At 44.4% G+C, this 18,715-nt stretch overlaps 1 non-coding gene across 1 annotated transcript; it reads right to left on the reverse strand.

Annotated features, from left to right (window-relative positions):
• Nucleotides 1-15,569: 15,569 nt before the first annotated feature.
• On the reverse strand, nt 15,570-15,651 carry TRNAS-CGA (transfer RNA serine (anticodon CGA)). The gene has a single exon. It is a non-coding gene; the product is annotated as a tRNA-Ser (tRNA).
• Nucleotides 15,652-18,715: the final 3,064 nt, after the last annotated feature.

Consider the following 18,715-nt stretch of genomic DNA (forward strand, 5'->3'; position numbering starts at 1 on the left):
TGATGATTATAGATGGAAACAGATACATTGAATTCTAGGAAATGTATTAACATAGACAAACTACAACATGGAGATTGCAAGTGCTAGTGAGCTTGAATAAAATGACATAGCCATTAATTCAAGTGTAAGAAATAGGGATTTTAGGTGCTTATATATGTATTATGTTTGTGTTAATAATATTGACACTTATGACAACTTATCTGCACCCAGTTAACAAGGGAAGAGTGAACCCCAGGTGCTCATTTTGCACTATGGCCCAAATTTACAATTGTGGTTACAGTTAGACAAGGGTGTAAATGCAGTATATCTTTGGGCAACTTTAATGCATCTCCAGTTTGTTTTGAACTGATTCTCTCATCTCGAATGACTACAGATTTGCATATTCCTCCCATAAACCCTTGCAGTGGAGCAACTATGGCTGTATAAGTCTCTGCACACCTAATAGGTGGTCTCTCCATAAGGATGGACATTATCCCCATAATCTGGTCTCTCAGTCTCTCATTTCTACCAAGTCAGTTCTCTCTAGGATGCGCTGACGAAGTCCAACCAGACCGAAACGGCCATCCGTAGCTGAGAAACTGTCTTGGTATAAAACCCACATTATGCAGTAAAGGCTTCTAGGAAAGTCGGGCATGATGTTCAGGGTGCTTCTTATAGAGGGCAGCATAACAGAGGCACTGTCTCCCTATTTACATCTTGGGAGACAGATTTGCATATTCCTCCCATAAACCCTTGCAGTGGAGCAACTATGGCTGTATAAATCTTCACACATCTAATAGGTGGTCTCTCCATAAGGATGGACATTATCCCCATAATCTAATGACTACTAGGGATGACCGATTGTTGTAGGTAATGGCTCCCCAGCTCATCATACCTGCAGTTGGAGCAGTGTGTCACTTTACAGCAAAGGTAATATTGAAGTACTCACCACAAGGTCTCCATGCTTAAGCCTGAAAATTGCCACATCCCAAGCAGAACCTGGATTTATCACTAAAGATGATACAGTTGCAATCCCTATTAGTCCAATTTTCTCATTCACAAAACCACTGTAAACTATGGTGGTGGCGGCTAGCTGTCAATGGCAGGACACATAATGGGCACCATGACAACAAATTTCCTTTTGCTAAGCACCTGGATATGGTCTAGGCAGAGACAGTATCGTAATGAAAGTGGAACCTGTTTCTGTAGGGTGGACAAGTTAATTTTGGGATCCTCTCTCCTCATCTGGGCCATCTGAAGCCTGTTCATTGTTTATACATTGCATAAACATTGCTCCCAACCAGCGCCGCACCTCCCATGAGGCCACCTGAAGCGACTGCTTCAGGCGGCGCTATACCAGGGCCCCAGGGAGGGCGGCATTTTTGCTTACCTAAGTCAGTCCAGGACAAGCTGTCCTGGACTGGCTTAGCACCGAGCGGTGGATTGAGGAGGCCACTGGAGCAGCGCTGCTCCAGTAGCCTCCCCTCACGCTAAGGCAGAGAGCAGGTCCTCTCCGTGCCTACTCTCTCTCTCTGCAAACGCTGCTAAGCCCCGCCCCCTTCACTTAGCCCCGTCCCGCCCACTCCGCCCCCTCCTCCCGGGGAGGGGGGGCGGCGAAAGGGGCAGGTTCACCCCTGCTCCCAACACTTCCTAACACCTAGGTCAGAATGGTCTAAATTGTGAGCAATTTGTCAAAGTAATAATCCTGCTTCTCTTACTCCAGTGATACCATGTACCTCATCTCAAAGTCTGTGAACTGTCAAAATGTCTTTGAGTGTGTCATGGAGACATGTCTAGCAGCTAAAGAGGTACACTACCCAAAAGAAGCATCTAAGAGTCTTTTTTTTATTGGACAGTGGGTGAAGCACTTTAATGCATTCTTGTTGCAAAATTTTAATGCAGACTCTGATAATCAGAAGATGATGAATAGAACGGAGCCCTGCACCAGAGCATTGCATCAATCCCCAGGAGAGCTGAATAAGACTGTTTGTTTACATACCTCCACTGACCTCTACTTATTATACTTTAAGGTCTGAAGAAAGTCAAGAATATAATAGTGGTTTGAGAGTGGGGAATCCAAAAAATGTTGGCTTTGACCGAACCTGAAATTTTGGAAAATGTTCTAACTTTACAGTTTCTCAGTATCTACCATTAGTTTTCAAATGACAAAATATACCTAAGTTGGTATTGCTAAGGTACGTCATCAAGAAAGGATCCAGCCATATCATCTCTCAACAATGATTGCGTACATTTCCTATCCTATCCAACCATGCCCACAGCAGTGGACACAGCACATCATCCAGGAAGGGGTGGCCCCATCCTCTGTAAGCAAGGCTGCCATGATGCACTCTGCCTCCCTACTTCCATACAATGTAGGCAATAGTCATCCCTCTCTTCTCACTTGCACTTTTTCTCCCTCTCCTTCCTTCTAATTCCATGCAATACGCCACACAAACGACATTAAATCAGTCAATTACTGCATGCAGATTGATAAAGGGGGCATAGTGGGCAGTAAAGGGGGCAATTTACTATGTGCAGCATCAGAAAAGGGAGCAACATAGCATGTGAGGATTTAGTAAAGGGGGTGTTCTACCATGTGGGTGGCCATTAAACAGGGTGCCATACCAGGTGGAAGCCAGGAAGAGGGCATTTAATCTGCTAACAAGCTCAGGCAGCTCCCATATTTTCCTTGTCCATCATCCAGACACAGGTTTGCGACTTCATTACACACCCATCTCTGCTCAGGCCATTTTTAAGTGCTTAGCAGAAAGAAATTTTGTGCCACTACATATCCTGTCATTGACATCCAGTCACCGAGTGGTGACGTGTTTAAGAAACTTGGACTACTACAGTCTGATTATCCATGTCATCTATGGTGATGAGTCCTGGTTCTGTTTGAGATTTAATGACAGGTAACAATGAATGGAAAGGGGGAATGGCCAGGACAAGCTGATCAGAAAAACACAAAGAGAAGCAGGATAGTGGTATAATAGCACTTACAAACCATGAGTGCTGTTACTATATGCTGAGGTCCTCTTCAGGCCTCTTCTAGTCTCTGACTGACATTACCCTCTCCAAGGTCACAATAGCCTCAAATAAACTCAAGCATATTCTCCATATATGTGCATGTATAATACACATACACACTTGCTTAGTAAAACTAGATTTATACGTGTGTGCGTATATTGATACATAAACAGTGATCCATAGACACGCAATGAATGATCTCCCTGAAAGGAGTTTTCTTCTGTTGACTTTCTGCTTCAATTATACCTGTACAGAAACTGCCAGTATTTCCGTAGGTGTAATTCACATACTGCAATTTCCAAAAACAGACAAATTTGGAAATTGAGGGTTGTAATTTTTACTTTTCATTTGTACTATTCTATTATGTGTTGATCACTTTTTATGTGATATTTTATGCATTTTTAAATAGTAAAGGAGAGTTTAGATTTTTATTCTCTGCAGGTGGCCCACGTGCACGGCGGTGTTCTCACTGTGTCTTCAGAGAAGGTATGCACGTTCATGGGAGTTTGTCCTTAGTTGTTGCTTTGACACCTTCCCTGGTTTGCATTTGGCCCCAGCACTAGTTACACTTTCAGAGTAAACCTGGTTACTTCCATTGTTAGGGCAGGAGTCAATATGGGATACAGGGTGATAACTCTTTGAATTCTTTGGGCTCATTCTAGACTAGATTATGGTTCTTGATGATTTTTAATGTTAATATATTAAAAGTTATGTGTTATCTACTAAGCTACTTGGTTTCTATGCTATATCTCTCTTTCTACATTATGGGCAAACTGTACTTGGCTTAGTAGTAAGACCTACCCTTTGTGCGCATTATTCTGGTAGGTTTGAGGAGCGTTTTTCAGGATTTTAGGTTATGCCATTACTTTGTGTGCATGTTTATGTTTTGGGGTTCATACCTCTGTATTCTTTGGGCCCCTTTTTGGAATGGATTATGGCATTTATGGCACTTTTTATTGTGAACATATTAAAAGTTATGTTTTATCTCTATTGGACTAACTTTCTATATCTGCTGTGTCTTCAACTGATTCATCAATGTCAGTGACAAATGTCGTTCAAATTGTATGTGTAACTGTTGAAATGTGTGTTCAACATTGAGATAAAAGTTCTGTGCCCTAACCTATATGGGAGGATGGTACCATTTGTGTGTCTTTCCTTCTTTCCTATGATTTTCTGTAGGTGCAGGTTCTGAAATGCTTGGGGCATGAAGAATTCATTTATGTAATTTTAAAGCATAAAGTTTAATATCTCACAATTAAAGGGGTTTTCCCATGAACATAACCATGTCTACATTTCTAAACAACTAAAAGTTAAACTTTTTTTTGCAAATATAAGTAATTAAAAATTTTGCAGATATGATTTCTATATTGTGACTGGATTATCGTCTTTTGCACGTAGTGTCCCTGCCTGATACCCTGTTCACAACAAGGGGATCATCAAACATGGAAAGTCTCTACATTCATGGCCACATCCACCTGCAATTTCTAAAACTCAGAAAAATATTTGAATATTTAACTTTTAATTGTCTACAACTTTAGACATGGTTATGTTTCTTTTAATTAATATCTAACACTCTACATAAACCAATGCTGGAAAAAAAAAACCTTAGCGTCTATGGCAAAATATAAGCAGGTCTGTACGCCCTAACTATTGCATTCAATAATTAACAAACAACAGAAGGAAAAAGCCCCGAATGGTTTCTTATTGCAAGGCTTCAGTTACAGCACAGTGCTATTAGAAGGGAAGTGTTAAGACAAGATGCTAGTATCACTTGCCATGTCATAAAAAAAGAATGTGTGTCTCAGTTATGGTAAAGTATTGTTAACAGTATTCCTATTATTAGGCTATTTGTACAACAGAAACACTATACTTTATATGCAGTGATACTATTTCAAATGGGATTGTAATAGCTGACTAAATAACTCCAGGGACTTGTCATGAGTGTCATTTTTGTGATAGACAAATTGAATAACACTAGGGTTGTCACAGCAATGATATGAAAATCTATATACAGATACTTAGGAAACATGGGCTGGGACCTGGTCTCAGCATGATAAACTTTGACCAAAGGCAAAATGATTGAATATATTTCCACTCGCAATTTTTATTATGACAATCAAAAGGATATTTTCTTCAGTTAACCTTTATTCTAGTTATTCTTGAGCATAGGATTATGTATGGTACTTCTAAAAGGAAAGGGGTGGTCTAATGATAACTTATATATCTGTTTTATGAATATGAATTATGAAAAAAATTATACCCTTTTCTATGAATAGGGGATGATTTGCTTTGATGGGAAAACACCCTTTAAAATCCTATAATTATAGCCTATGCCAAAGTAGTGCTGGAGGTACTTATTGTAATCATTGTAATAAATACAGTGATGTGATGATGATGATGATGATGATGATGATGATGATGATGTCCAGGAGGTTTCTTCTTAGTGGTGGACATGGCTGAAGTGGTGCAGGTGGTAGCATTAGTATTAGAAATGTTGTCGAAATAGAGTAGCAGCAAGTTTGTAATGTGGCAATACACATTGGATAGAAAGAGCTTAAAAGCTGAACAATGAACGACCGAACAATTGTCAGACAAATGATCCTTTCACATGCACAGCCATATTACTAGGTATAACCTTTGGTATTATATTTAAAGCTTATTAACTGATCCAAAGTATAGCTTTTCCTTTACAAATTACAGTAAAGAAACCTTCAAACCCTATCTAGTTACTGCTATTTTGTTCATTACCTGCACACTACATTTGGCATGGTTGGCAGTATGGAGGCAGGTACAGTTCCTGCACAAGAGGGAGAAGTAACCTCCAAGAGTAAGCACCAACATCAGCACTGGAAGTCTTGAAACAAGCTCCTTTTCAAATCAAGCCATCAACATTGCATGTGGAATCAGTAGGGGTGCTTCAGAATCACCCCTCAAAGATCATTGATTCTGCTGGATGGAGGATGGAGTCAGTGGCAAAGCTATGTGGCATGTAGCCACTTCAGGCCAAAAGAGGCACCTTTAAATAGATTTGTGCCCTTCTGGATAAAGTCTATGGTGGTGTTCTGACACAACATGATATGCAGAAAAAGTTATTTTTGTGAATGCAAAGAGATGCTCAGTTCACCCATAGAGCTCAAGAGTGTTGGACCAAGTTTTGAAAGAAAGCTAGCACGAGGGATGAACTTTTGGGAACCCGGAGATGATGCCATGGTATCAGATCTATATTGGCCTTGAAAACTGGATGTTGAAGAGGATTCCAAGGGTGAGACTGGAGACAGTGATGTAAAAGCCCCTCCAACAAGTACTTAGGAAGGCAATCTTTTTGAAAATGATGTGAAAAAGTGAAACAGTTTCTCTCTTTTCTTGCAATTACAAAGGCTCAATCCAGGAAGAGTTTTGATTCATGCAACACTCAAGGGAATCAAATGTCATGAATGAGCTGGCCCCTCACTTTAAACCCACGCCATAGGAAACTGCGATTTACAGGTCAGATGTGTTAAATATCTGACCAAGAGAGACATCTGGCATGAGATTGTCCTCTTCAGGGAGCCATACCTCATGGAGAAGATTTAAACTAAGATGGCCATCAGTCGAGGATATATCATGGGAACTATTACTAACTGCCCCAATTTGAAAGCAATGTTGTTGGAGAGAACCCTGTGCAGAAAATATGAGAAAACAAGCAGAGAAGAGCGAAAATCTCAAGATTCATTTCATTTCAGGTTCTGGTGCCTCGGGTCCCAGATTTGTTTCAGGTCGATCAAGTTCTGTATGAACCATAACTTAAATTGGCTTAAACTTGTCTGTCACTACCACAACTAGTGCAACTGCCCCACTACCGTCCTCTAGGTCTGCCCCATTCACGCTTTTTAGCTGCTGCACCTGTGCTTTAGCTGAAATCATTACTATCTCCACTGCCACTACCATCTTGAACTGATATCACATTGTCATCTGGACCTGTCCTATCCCCAAAAGAATCAACATCAGCAGTAATGTCATTGCTTTCTCTACTTTTTTCTGATACTTCATGGTGATGGGATTCCTACCCACTCAAAATTCCCACCTACAGATTTTCCCCTAATTCCCCTATAAGAACAACTACAAGTAGTAGTACCATATGTCCTGCTACTAGTACCTCCACTACCAACAGTTATGTCTTCCTCCTCTGCTTGCTCTGTTCTCATCCAGCTCATCAAAAAGACTGCTTTCACTAGGAGAAATAGATTTGCTACATCACTGCCAGAAACCTGTGTCTGTGAAGAAGGTAAAGTAGTAGACAGACCAAAAAAGCCCTGCAGTAAATTATGTGTTATTAAGGAGGAGGAGCACACAGAATAAATGAATGAGCTAAAACTGTCTTCATTTTCAAGAAGTACAGCAATCATTTGGCTCCTGGCAGTGTCACCAAAACCAGAAGTAGTGTTACTGTTGCTTCTCACATTTTTATTTTTAGTACTTGCTCAAGTGTTTCCTCCTCCTCCTCCTTTTGCTTGTCTCCTGTCTTGTATTTTTCTAGTCATCTCTTTACTTCTTTTTTTTCTCAAATAACTATCAGACTAGAACAGTATTAGTCAGCTTTCAATAACAGAGATTTTTTATATTACCACAGGCTGTATATATGAGCGATAAAAAATGCTTATCAAACAAAACTTTTTTAAAATTAGCACATTCTGTCACACTGTGTGTTGGGTGAGAAGAGCACAAAAAAACTTTAAATATCAGAGTTTATTTTACTAGATTAGTGCAAACTTCAAGACTGTATATACAGTCCTATGAAAAAGTTTGGGCACCCCTATTAATTTTAATCATTTTTTGTTCTAAATATTTTGGTGTTTGCAACAGCCATATCAGTTTCATATATCTAATAACTGATGGACACAGTAATATTTCAGGATTGAAATGAGGTTTATTGTACTAACAGAAAATGTGCAATATGCATTAAACCAAAATTTGACCGGTGCAAAAGTATAGACACCCTTATCATTTTATTGATTTGAATTCCCCTAACTACTTTTTACTGACTTACTGAAGCACAAAATTGGTTTTGTAACCTCAGTGAGCTTTGAACTTCATAGCCAGATGTATCCAATCATAAGAAAAGGTATTTATGGTGGCCAATTGCAAGTTGATCTCCTATTTGAATCTCCTCTGAAGAGTGGCATCATGGGCTACTCAAAACAACTCTCAAATGATCTGAAAATAAAGATTGTTCAACATAGTTGTTCAGGGGAAGGATACAAAAAGTTGTCTCAGAGATTTAACCTGTCAGTTTCCACTGTGAGGAACATAGTAAGGAAATGGAAGACCACAGGGACAGTTCTTGTTAAGCCCAGAAGTGGCAGGCCAAGAAAAATATCAGCAAGGCAGAGAAGAAGAATGGTGAGAACAGTCAAGGACAATCCACAGACCACCTCCAAAGAGCTGCAGCATCATCTTGCTGCAGATGGTGTCACTGTGCATCGGTCAACAATACAGTGCACTTTGCACAAGGAGAAGCTGTATGGGAGAGTGATGAGAAAGAAGCCGTTTCTGCAAGCACGCCACAAACAGAGTCGCCTGAGGTATGCAAAAGCACATTTGGACAAGCCAGCTTCATTTTGGATGAAGGTCCTGTGGACTGATGAAACAAAGATTGAGTTGTTTGGTCATACAAAAAGGCGTTATGCATGGCGTCCAAAAAAACAGCATTCCAAGAAAAACACTTGCTACCCACTGTAAAATTTAGTGGAGGTTCCATCATTCTTTGGGGCTGTGTGGCCAATGCCGGCGCCGGGAATCTTGTTAAAGTTGAGGGTTGCATGGATTCCACTCAGCATCCGCAGATTCTTGAGAATAATGTTCAAGAATCAGTGACGAGGTTGAAGTTAAGCCAGGGATGGATACTTCAGCAAGACAATGATCCAAAACACCGCTCCAAATCGACTCAGGCATTCATGCAGAGGAACAATTACAATGTTCTGGAATGGCCATCCCAGTCCCCAGACCTGAATATCATTGAACATCTGTGGGACGATTTGAAGCAGGCTGTCCATGCTCGGCGACCATCAAACTGAACTGAACTTGAATTGTTTTGTAAAGAGGAATGGTCCAAAATCCCTTCATCCAGGATCCAGGAACTGATTAAAAGCTACAGGAAGCGACTAGAGGCTGTTATCTTTGTAAAAGGAGGATCTACTAAATATTAATGTCACTTTTCTGTTGAGGTGCCCATACTTTTGCACCGGTCAAATTTTGGTTTAATGCATATTGCACATTTTCTGTTAGTACAATAAACCTCATTTCAATCCTGAAATATTACTGTGTCCATCAGTTATTAGATAGATCAAACTGAAATGGCTGCTGCAAACACCAAAATATTTAGAACTAAAAATGATTAAGATTAATAGGGGTGCCCAAACTTTTTCATAGGACTGTATGAGCAACAAAAAAAACACTTAAGAAACAAATATATATATTTTTTTAGATTAGTACACTGTGTCATGCTGCCTACTGGGTAGGCAGAGCAGAGAAAACCCCTTAAGTAATAGAGCTTTATTTAGATTAGTGCAGGCTGTGAGACTATATATCTGAGTATATAACAAAGTGTAAGAAACAAATATTTTTAAAGGGTCTGAATACTTATGACCATGTACTATTTCAGTTTTTCTTTTTTAATAAATTTGCAAAAATATCTACATTTCAGTTTTTCTGTCAGTATGGGGTGCTGAGTGTACATTAATGAGAAATAAAATGAACTTTTTTAATTTTAGCAAATGGCTGCAATGAAACAAAGAGTGAAAAATTTAAAGGTGTTTGAATACTTTCCGTACCCACTGTACATCCTGATGTTCCAGTGATATTGAACATGAACATGCTGAAGGAGTTGGATAGACCAATGGTATGGATGTTGGTCCTCAGCTACTGGAGGAGGGTCCCCAGAGGCACCCACAGCAGGCCATGCACAGAATGTCAAAGTTGTGCTTTGTGCAAGGCTGTGCTTTCCAATCTACCTGGGGAGATTGTTGGGTGGGCAGTGTGTTTGATATGAAAGGGTTATGTTATGTGTGGGTGAAAATGATAAACCTCAATGAACACAGTGTGACCCTGGCCCCATGAGAGTTGTAGACCAATGTGAAACTGGTGCGGGGAGTACAAAGATCCCTAGAAGCAAAAGTCATGTGTGGAGTTGACTGAGTTGCCTGTTCAACCATTGCTGTCAGTCCCTTGAGTCATTGACTGAGACCAACTGATTATACAAGACAGAGAATGCTTGTCCCAGATCTTTGAAAAGAACGCTAGCACCTTTTTGAAACACAAGGCAGCTTGTGGGAATGACACTCATCATTAAGCATGAAATCCCAAACTGGGATGTCCTACTCATCTGACAGCAAGACCAGCAGATTGAACTGGCCTTGAAGTGAAGATGCTACAGGAGCAAATGCAGGACAACCAAGTAACCCCAGCCCAGCAAGAACCCATAGGTGTGCCTGATTGTGCTGGTTAAAAAGAAGAACGTGGTCCTTGTATTTCTATGTATATTACTAGAGCTTGATGCCTGCTCTATATAAGATACACATCTCCTAGGTGGGATTCAAGAGATGCTGGTCTCTTTCAACAAGTGCAGTATTTCTTGAAGTTGAACTTCCCAATGGGAACTGGCAGGAATCTGCGGCCAAGAAGAATCTGGGGAAAATGAACAGCATTACTTCAGTAAGACTGTGTGAGTTCCTCAGACTGATGGAGTTGTGCCTAGGGAAATTGAACCATGAATGCCTGCTTATTAAATGAAACGAGTGATTATGAAGATAATCTTGTTTCCCTTAGTCCTAACAGCGGCACAATGTGGGGTATTTCTGCCCCTGTGTGCTGGTAGGACAGGCGGATATTTAATTAGCCAATCAAATGCGTGGCAGGCCCTATAAGAGGGCACAAGAACCTCCCCTCTGCGTGTAAATACAAAAGTACCTCCATTACATTTATATACAGTTTTATACATAAGATATGATTCCCAGGGTGGGAAATCTTGTGCCGCTGTTAGGACTAAGGGAAACAAGATTATCTTCATAATCACTCGTTCCCTGTCGTCCTCAACAGCGGCACAATGTGGGGATATAGCAAGCAGGTCCCCAAGATGGGTGGGACAAACCCATGACCGAACTTAAACTGGTCTGGGCAAAGGCAGTGGAATCTGCCACTTGGTCCTTCAGGCGGTAATGCCGAATGAAGGTGGATTCAGATGCCCAAGAGGCAGCTGCATATATTTGGTCCACAGACAAAGCACTTCTTTCTGCCCGTGAAGTGGACACTGCCCTGGTTGAATGGGCATGAAGGAAAGATGGAGCCGACAGCCCTTGGGCGGTATAGGCGACTCTAATAGTCTCGGTAACCCACCGTGATATTGTAGCTTTGGCGGCTTTGGCGCCCTTGTTTTTCCCCGTGTAGCTGACCAACAGGTTTTCAGTCCACCTAAAGGGGCGAGTGCGCTGCAAGTAGATCTGCAGGCATCTAACCACATCCAGCTTGTGCCATCTTTCTTCTTCAGCAGAAGAAGGGAACGGAAAAAAATACTGGAAGGGAAATCAGTTGGTTCCTGTTTACAGCAGATGGCACCTTGGGACGAAACCCAGGGAGGAACCTAAGCTGTACATGGTCAGAGAAAAAGGTGGTATATGGCTCCTCAGCGGACAAAGCTTGTAGTTCACTAACGCGTTTGGCAGGTGTGACTGCCAATAGCAGCGCCATTTTGCCGGTTAGCGACTTGAGGGAGACCTCTTCCAGAGGTTCAAATGGCTGGCCACATAGGGCGTTCAGGACCGGAATAAGGTCCCATTGGTGGACAGGGGTGTTTACCACCGGTCTCAGCCTAGTTGCCCCTTTAATAAAGGTGCTCACTAAAGGATCCTGAGACAAACGCCTCCCCAGATAGGCGGACAGGGCCGCTACGTGTACCTTGAGTGTGGCCGCAGCAAGACCTCTGTCTAGTCCGTCTTGAAGGAAGTCCAGGATCACCTCCGTAGGGGGATCGGTGGAGTCCACTTGATGCTGCAGACACCAGGCATTAAAGATGTTACCTATTCGACGGTAGTTCCTGTTAGTCGAATCTGCTCTGGCGCTGGATAGGGTCTTCAAGACGGCTTGTGACAGTCCTCTATTTCTCAATAGGGACTGGTCAACCTCCAGGCTGTCAGGTTGAGTCTCCTCAGATCCTGGCATCTCAGCTCTCCTTGGGTTACCAGGTCTGGGAGTGGGGGAAGCCTCCAATATATGCCCTGACTCATTTGTATGAGCTGAGCAAACCAAGCCCTTTTTGGCCAGAACGGGATTATGGCTATTCCCGAGGCTTGGTCCTGTCTTATTTTTATCAATACCTTCGGTATGATTGGAATTGGAGGGAATATGTAAAACAGCCTGAACCTCCATGGGATGGACAGGGCATCCACCGCCAAGGGATTGTCCTCCTGGTACAGAGAGCAGAAGGTCCCCACCTTGGCGTTGAGTCGGGTAGCCATAAGATCGACCTCCGGGAGACCCCATCTCTGGACGATCTGTTGAAATACGTCTGGATTGAGAGACCATTCTCCTGATACGGTAATACCCTGACTCAGCTGATCCGCTACTATGTTCAGGGAGCCCTTTATGTGAACAGCGGATAACTGGACCAGATTCTTCTCCGCCTAGGCAAATATGAGATTCGTCTCTCTCAGCAAGGTTGGTGACCTGGTGCCCCCTTGTTTGTTTATATAGACTACCACCGTCATATTGTCTGACCGGTTTTTGACAGACTTGCCTTTCAATTCTGGGGCAAAGTGTACTAGGGCCAGGTACACTGCTCTGAGTTCCTTGAGATTGGATGACCCCAGCACCGGACATCTCCATCGTCCTTGTACAGTTTTGTCTTGACAATGGGCTCTCCATCCCCACTGGGATGCATCTGTTGTCAACAGGGTCCACACTGTCGGGGCCGTGGACCTTCCGTCTTTCAGGTGTATCCACCATCTGAGGGAAAGACGGGTAGCGGGAGAAAGGCAGATCTTCTTGTGCAATCCCCGTGGAGACCTGTTCCAGGTTCTCAACACTTCCATCTGCAGGGGACGCAAATGCCATAAAGTCCAAGGCACCGCCCTGGCCGAGGATGACATCAGGCCCAGGACTCTCATGGCGGTCCGGATGGTTACCTGCCGAGTGCGCAATAGGAATCGTGCACTGGCTTGGATTCTTTCCTTCCTTGGACTGGAGAGGAAGATCTGCATCGCTTCTGAATCCACTATAAATCCGAGGAATTTTCTTCAGGTGGATGGAACGATTTCGGACTTCTCCCAATTGATAATCCTAACTCCTGTAGGAAGTTGATGGCAAGGTTGAGCTGCTGGAGGAGAGCAGCAGGAGACTGAGCTTTCAGTAGCCAGTCGTCTAGATAAGGGACGATGAAAAGACCCTGAAGTCTGAGGGCCGCGGCGACCGGAGAAATCACCTTGGTGAATACCAGTGGGGCGGATGTGATGCCGAATGGCAGAGCTGTGAATTGATAGTGCTCCCTGTGGCCGGCCATAGCGACGGCAATCCTGAGGAACTTCCTGTGGAAATGAGCAATGGGGACATGTAGATAGGCGTCCTTCAAATCGAGGGTAACCATCACCTCTCCTGGCTGAAGAAACACAGCCACGGAATCCACGGTTTCCATTCGAAATGACCTCTTCCTGATAAACCGATTGAGGTACCTCAGATCTATTATCATCCTCCAGCCCCCGGTGAACTTGGGGACCAGAAAGACGGGGGAGTAGACTCCCAGACCGAGGTCTGAGGCTGGTACCTTCTCCAGGGCGCCCTTGGTAACATATTCGGCAACCAAGGCTTCTAGACTGGCCTGCTGAGAAGGTGGAAGAGTTCGGGTGGAAACGAACCGATCTGGAGGTGGAAGATGAAAGTCGATGTGATACCCATGTTGTATGATCTTCAACACCCATGGGTCTTGGATATGGGTGAACCATGCTCTGGAAAAGGAGGAAAGACGTCCTCCCACAGGAAGGGGGGCCACAGGGAGCTGCCCCACGTCAAAACTCAGGCTTCCTCTTGGTGTCCTCCTTGGAAGCGCCACGACCAGCTCCCCTAGGGCGATATCTAAAACGCCGTTGTTGGGAAGGGCGTCTATAATTAGAGGAAGAACCTCTGCCTCTAGGGGGAGCACGTCTGCCCCTGGATGCTTGAGGTAGGGACCTTCCCCTACCTTCAGCTAATCCCTCCATAATGGCGTCTAAGCTTTGGCCAGACACCCTTCCCGGCTCAAAGGGGAGAGCACAGAGTGCTGCTTTAGACGCAAAATCTGCCCGCCAAGGCTTTAGCCAAAGGGGTCTATGGGCCGCAGTAGACAACGCCATGGATTTGGCAGAGATTTTAAATTGATGGCAGGAGGATTCCGCCAAATAAGCTGCAGCCCTATGAACTCTTTTCATAGAGGCCAGAATCTCATCTCTGTCTATGCCCAAGTCTATATCCCGCTCCAAGGCGGCTAAGCGGTTGCGGAAAAAGTCACCAACCATAGAGGAGGCTATGGCCACAGAGGCTTGCGCGGAGGAAGCTGAGTAGACCTTCTTCAGAACGGAGTCCGCCCTACGATCCAGAGGGTCCTGAAGATTTGAACCATCTTCCAAGGGCACCAGGTTCTGCGGGACAGCTTTGCTACGGCCAAATCCACCTTCGGGGGAGGCCCCCAGGAATCCCACTTGAAGATCCTGGAAAGTGAATGTCCTTTCTCTGGCTGTTTCCACTGCTGCACCATAAGGTCGGTCAGCGTGGCGTCCGCATGGAAGGCAATATGTCCCCCAGAGGCAGACGTGGAGGCTTCCCCGTCAACATCTCGGCCCACTGTAGACCGGATGGACTTCAGCAGCCTGCCCGTTTGTTCATAATGGAACGCAGTTCTGCTGGAATAACTGAGTCGTCCTCGGAGGAATCATCCTCTGCCACCCGCAGGTGTTACAAGGGGGGGGGGAGAGACGAGGAACGGAGCTCAGAGCATGGTCTCCTGGTGAGCTGAGACAAGGTGCAATGGATCCCTTTGAGGGAATCATCCTGCAAAACAAAAAGGAGAGTACAAGCAAGGGAAAAACTATTTACCCAAGCGATGCCCAAACTCACCATCTCCTTGACCCATGCCATCATATCTCTGGGAGAGGGCTCCACAGGTGGAGGACCTCTGCACCCGCGACAACGGGCCCACTCATAGCCTGAAAATAGGCAAGTTATAGGACCAGTAGTACCCCGCAGGGCACAACCTTTCAAGCCGCTACCTACCATCAGGGAGCGGTGTGTCGCAATCGAAGCAGGAAAGATGTTTCCTCTTGGAAGAGGTTTTCCTCCTACCATCCCCAGGAGGGGTAGTAGAGGATGACATATCCTACAGAGAGAGATAATAGACCATGCAACACTGTCACCATGACATCATACCAGCTTTTTTAAAAAAAGGGTAAATCTTACCAGGTCCTGTAGACCGGACAGAGAGGTGACTTGGCGCCCAACGTGCGACTCGAACCCACGACCTTGAGATTAAGAGTCTCATGCTCTACCGACTGAGCTAGCCGGGCTGGCGCTGTGAACAGGATCTGAACCTGTGCGGGGAGACCCCATTGGATTTCGAGTCCAAAACCTTAACCACTCGGCCATCACAGCCGGTTCCCAATAAAGTTTGCAAACTGGAAAAGAGTTCAAGATCAATGAACACCACAATCGCACGCCTTCAGCAGATACTGCAGGAAGGTCTCTGACACCAGGCCAGCCAGCCTCTTAATTCTGGCCGGCTGGAAGTGGGCGGAGCCACAATCAAAGCAGGTGAGGCAACCTGCCCAGACAACTAACCCTGTAATCAGGGGTCTGCAAAGATATACATTCCCCCCCACCAAGAGGCCCTTAACACGGGCACTTACCCCCACATCTCCCCGTCTTTTCCGGCCTTTAATAAGGCCTGAATCTTCCCTGAGTGAGCGGCCGCCAGCGCCAGGCCGTTGCCATGGCGCTATGATACTTCCGGCGAAACCGGAAGTGCGCGCTTACAGCGGCCGGCGGGGAACAGGATACACAACAGTGTGGTTCCACCCGCCGGCAGTCCGCGCGGCCACCAGAGGCGGCATGCGGAGTCCCCGGACTCTCACCAAAATGTCAGGTAAGTCACAAGGAGCAGGGGAAGCGGAGGAGAGGGGGGGCAGGGGGGATAGAGGGGGGTAGCCACACATGGCTAACAAGCACCTTCTCCCCGCAGGGCACAGAAGGTGACAAGAAGAAAACAACCTCTCAGGAGGTGAGTGATCCTGCTGAGCTTCTCAAAGAGGACACAAGTCCTCCCACCTGTCCTCTGTCCACACAGGACAGAAAAAAACACGCAGAGGGGAGGTTCTTGTGCCCTCTTATAGGGCCTGCCACGCATTTGATTGGCTAATTAAATATCCGCCTGTCCTACCAGCACACAGGGGCAGAAATACCCCACATTGTGCCGCTGTTGAGGACGACAGGGAACCAAAGAAATGCTGCCTTCTTTAAGAGAACTTGGAGTACCTGGGGTATGTATTATCAAGGTAAGGGGTGCAGGAAATACAGAAATGGCCATCCCCAAGACTAGTAGTGAGCTGTCCTCCTCCTTCAGGCTGGTGAATTACTACTGCTTGTTTCTGAAGGATTTTTCTATAGTGGTGATGGGATCCATGTGGGTTCCACTTTGCTGACAGCGGTAAGCCCAGGTCAAGAAGAGAGGTGACCAATTATTTGCATTACCAAGGAATATCAGGCCTTTGTTGAGTTAAAGAAGCTGTTAACTAGAGTCTCCATTTTTGCTTATACAAATTTTATCCTCTACTTTGTGGTAATAACTAATGAGAGCCTTAAAGGACTGAGTGCCATGCTAATGCAGGTACAGAATGGGCATAAATGAGTGACTGCGTATGCAAGCTGACCCTTATTTGAAAGTATAGATTAATGTATAATAGTGGGATGTGCAACCCAAGTCTATTATTCCTAAATATTGGTATAGAAAAAACTGTGCTTGTGTTAACTTGCAGAAGTACAGTCCTCCGTATCCCTGTCTTATTTATGTGATCAGTGCAGAAATAAATACATTATTTTCAGCTTCAGAGCTTTAGAAACTGTCAGAAGTGTAAAATTGGGATTCTTGGGTCCCAATTCAAAGTATGTAACAGGGCACTCTCTTACCATGTGCTATTAATAATACTGGTGTCTTCTGTTGTAGCCTTTGGTATCACTGAGATTCCTGGGCCCTAGTTGTGTTTGCTATAGAACAAGTGGAGTTGTTTAGACTACTGCTAGTCAATAAACCCTCTACTACCTAAGGCCCCCAAGAAAGCAACCGCTAAACCACTACTATCTTATATACCGGGGGGGGGGGGCAATTAATTTCCCCATAGGGCCACATGAGAAATTGAAATGGTTCTAGAGGGCTGTGTGCGCTGTAGCAAATTTAGCTTTTAGCTCCACCCACTTCTACATTGAATCCACCCATTCTCATTTTTCCATGTGCCCCCACACAGTATAATGCTCCTATAGTCACCCTAACATTATATGCCCCCACATTATAATGTTCTCTTACAAATGTTCCACAGTATTAAGTTCCTCTCCTGGTGCCCCAGTTTAAACTAGCAGAAACTAGAAGGAAACATTAAACTGGGGCAGCTGGAGGGGACATTAAACAGCGGGGCTAGTTGGAGCTACCAGCTACCTCTACGGTTTAATATCCTCCTCCAGTTGACCCCAGTTTAATGTCACCCTCCAACTGCCTTCAGTTTAACTGCCCCCTGTTGCCCTCTCTTGCTGACACATACTGTCTCTTCTCTCCTCCTTATCTTCCATCAGTCTCCATTCCCAGCAGCTTGCTCTTTCTTTGTAACACAACCACACTGTCCTGTGTGGCTCAGCCCACTAAAGAGTCTGGTCATATCCTAGTGAGCTAAGGGACCTGTGATGACATTGCCATTTGGCATCTACATTTATCCTACACCTTATGCGGGCCGAACAAAGACAGTTAGAGGGCCGGATGTGACCCGCGGGCTGTACAATGCCCAGGTCTGTTATATACTCAACAAGGCAGACACTAACCCCTTGCAAAGCCAAATTATCTGAATTGATACAATTAACCATTTATCTGTTAAAAAAACCCAAAACAAACAAAAATCTTTATTTATACAATGTAGGTTGTGTCAATGTAGGGGTTGTGTCATTATAGGTCCCATAGGACACAGAATAAGTGTCCAATAACTGAGACCAAAAGTTTCCCTCAAGCCTTCTTGTAAATGGAGTGCAGTTCACTTGCATAACCAGTTTTCAATTCCCTTTTATGGGGCTGTGGATGCTGCTGGAGATTGCAGCCACTTCATCCACATTGAAGTGAATGGAATGCCCAATAGAATGCCAGTCAAGAAAGCGCACTAGAGCTTCATTCACAAGGAAGTCTAAGGAGGACTTTCAGTCCCCCGTCCTCCTGACCAGTGGAGGACCCAATGCTTGGGTGACCGGACACATCCCCTGTCCTGTGAATAGGGGACAAGTGTCCATAATGCATAACCATTTTAAGGCTCTGCTCAGATTTAGAACCAGTTTTCAAAAAGTCTAGTGTCACCAAAATCATCTAAACCACTTATATGCTGATGTAGAGGCAGTTAATGGCGTAGTGAAAATGCCTTTCTCATGTAAAAGTGCAAGCTTGATGCCGAGAATTTCAAGTTTTATTCAT

This window comes from Leptodactylus fuscus, chromosome 1 (assembly GCF_031893055.1).
Source record: "Leptodactylus fuscus isolate aLepFus1 chromosome 1, aLepFus1.hap2, whole genome shotgun sequence".
NCBI classification, from domain to species: domain Eukaryota; kingdom Metazoa; phylum Chordata; class Amphibia; order Anura; family Leptodactylidae; genus Leptodactylus; species Leptodactylus fuscus.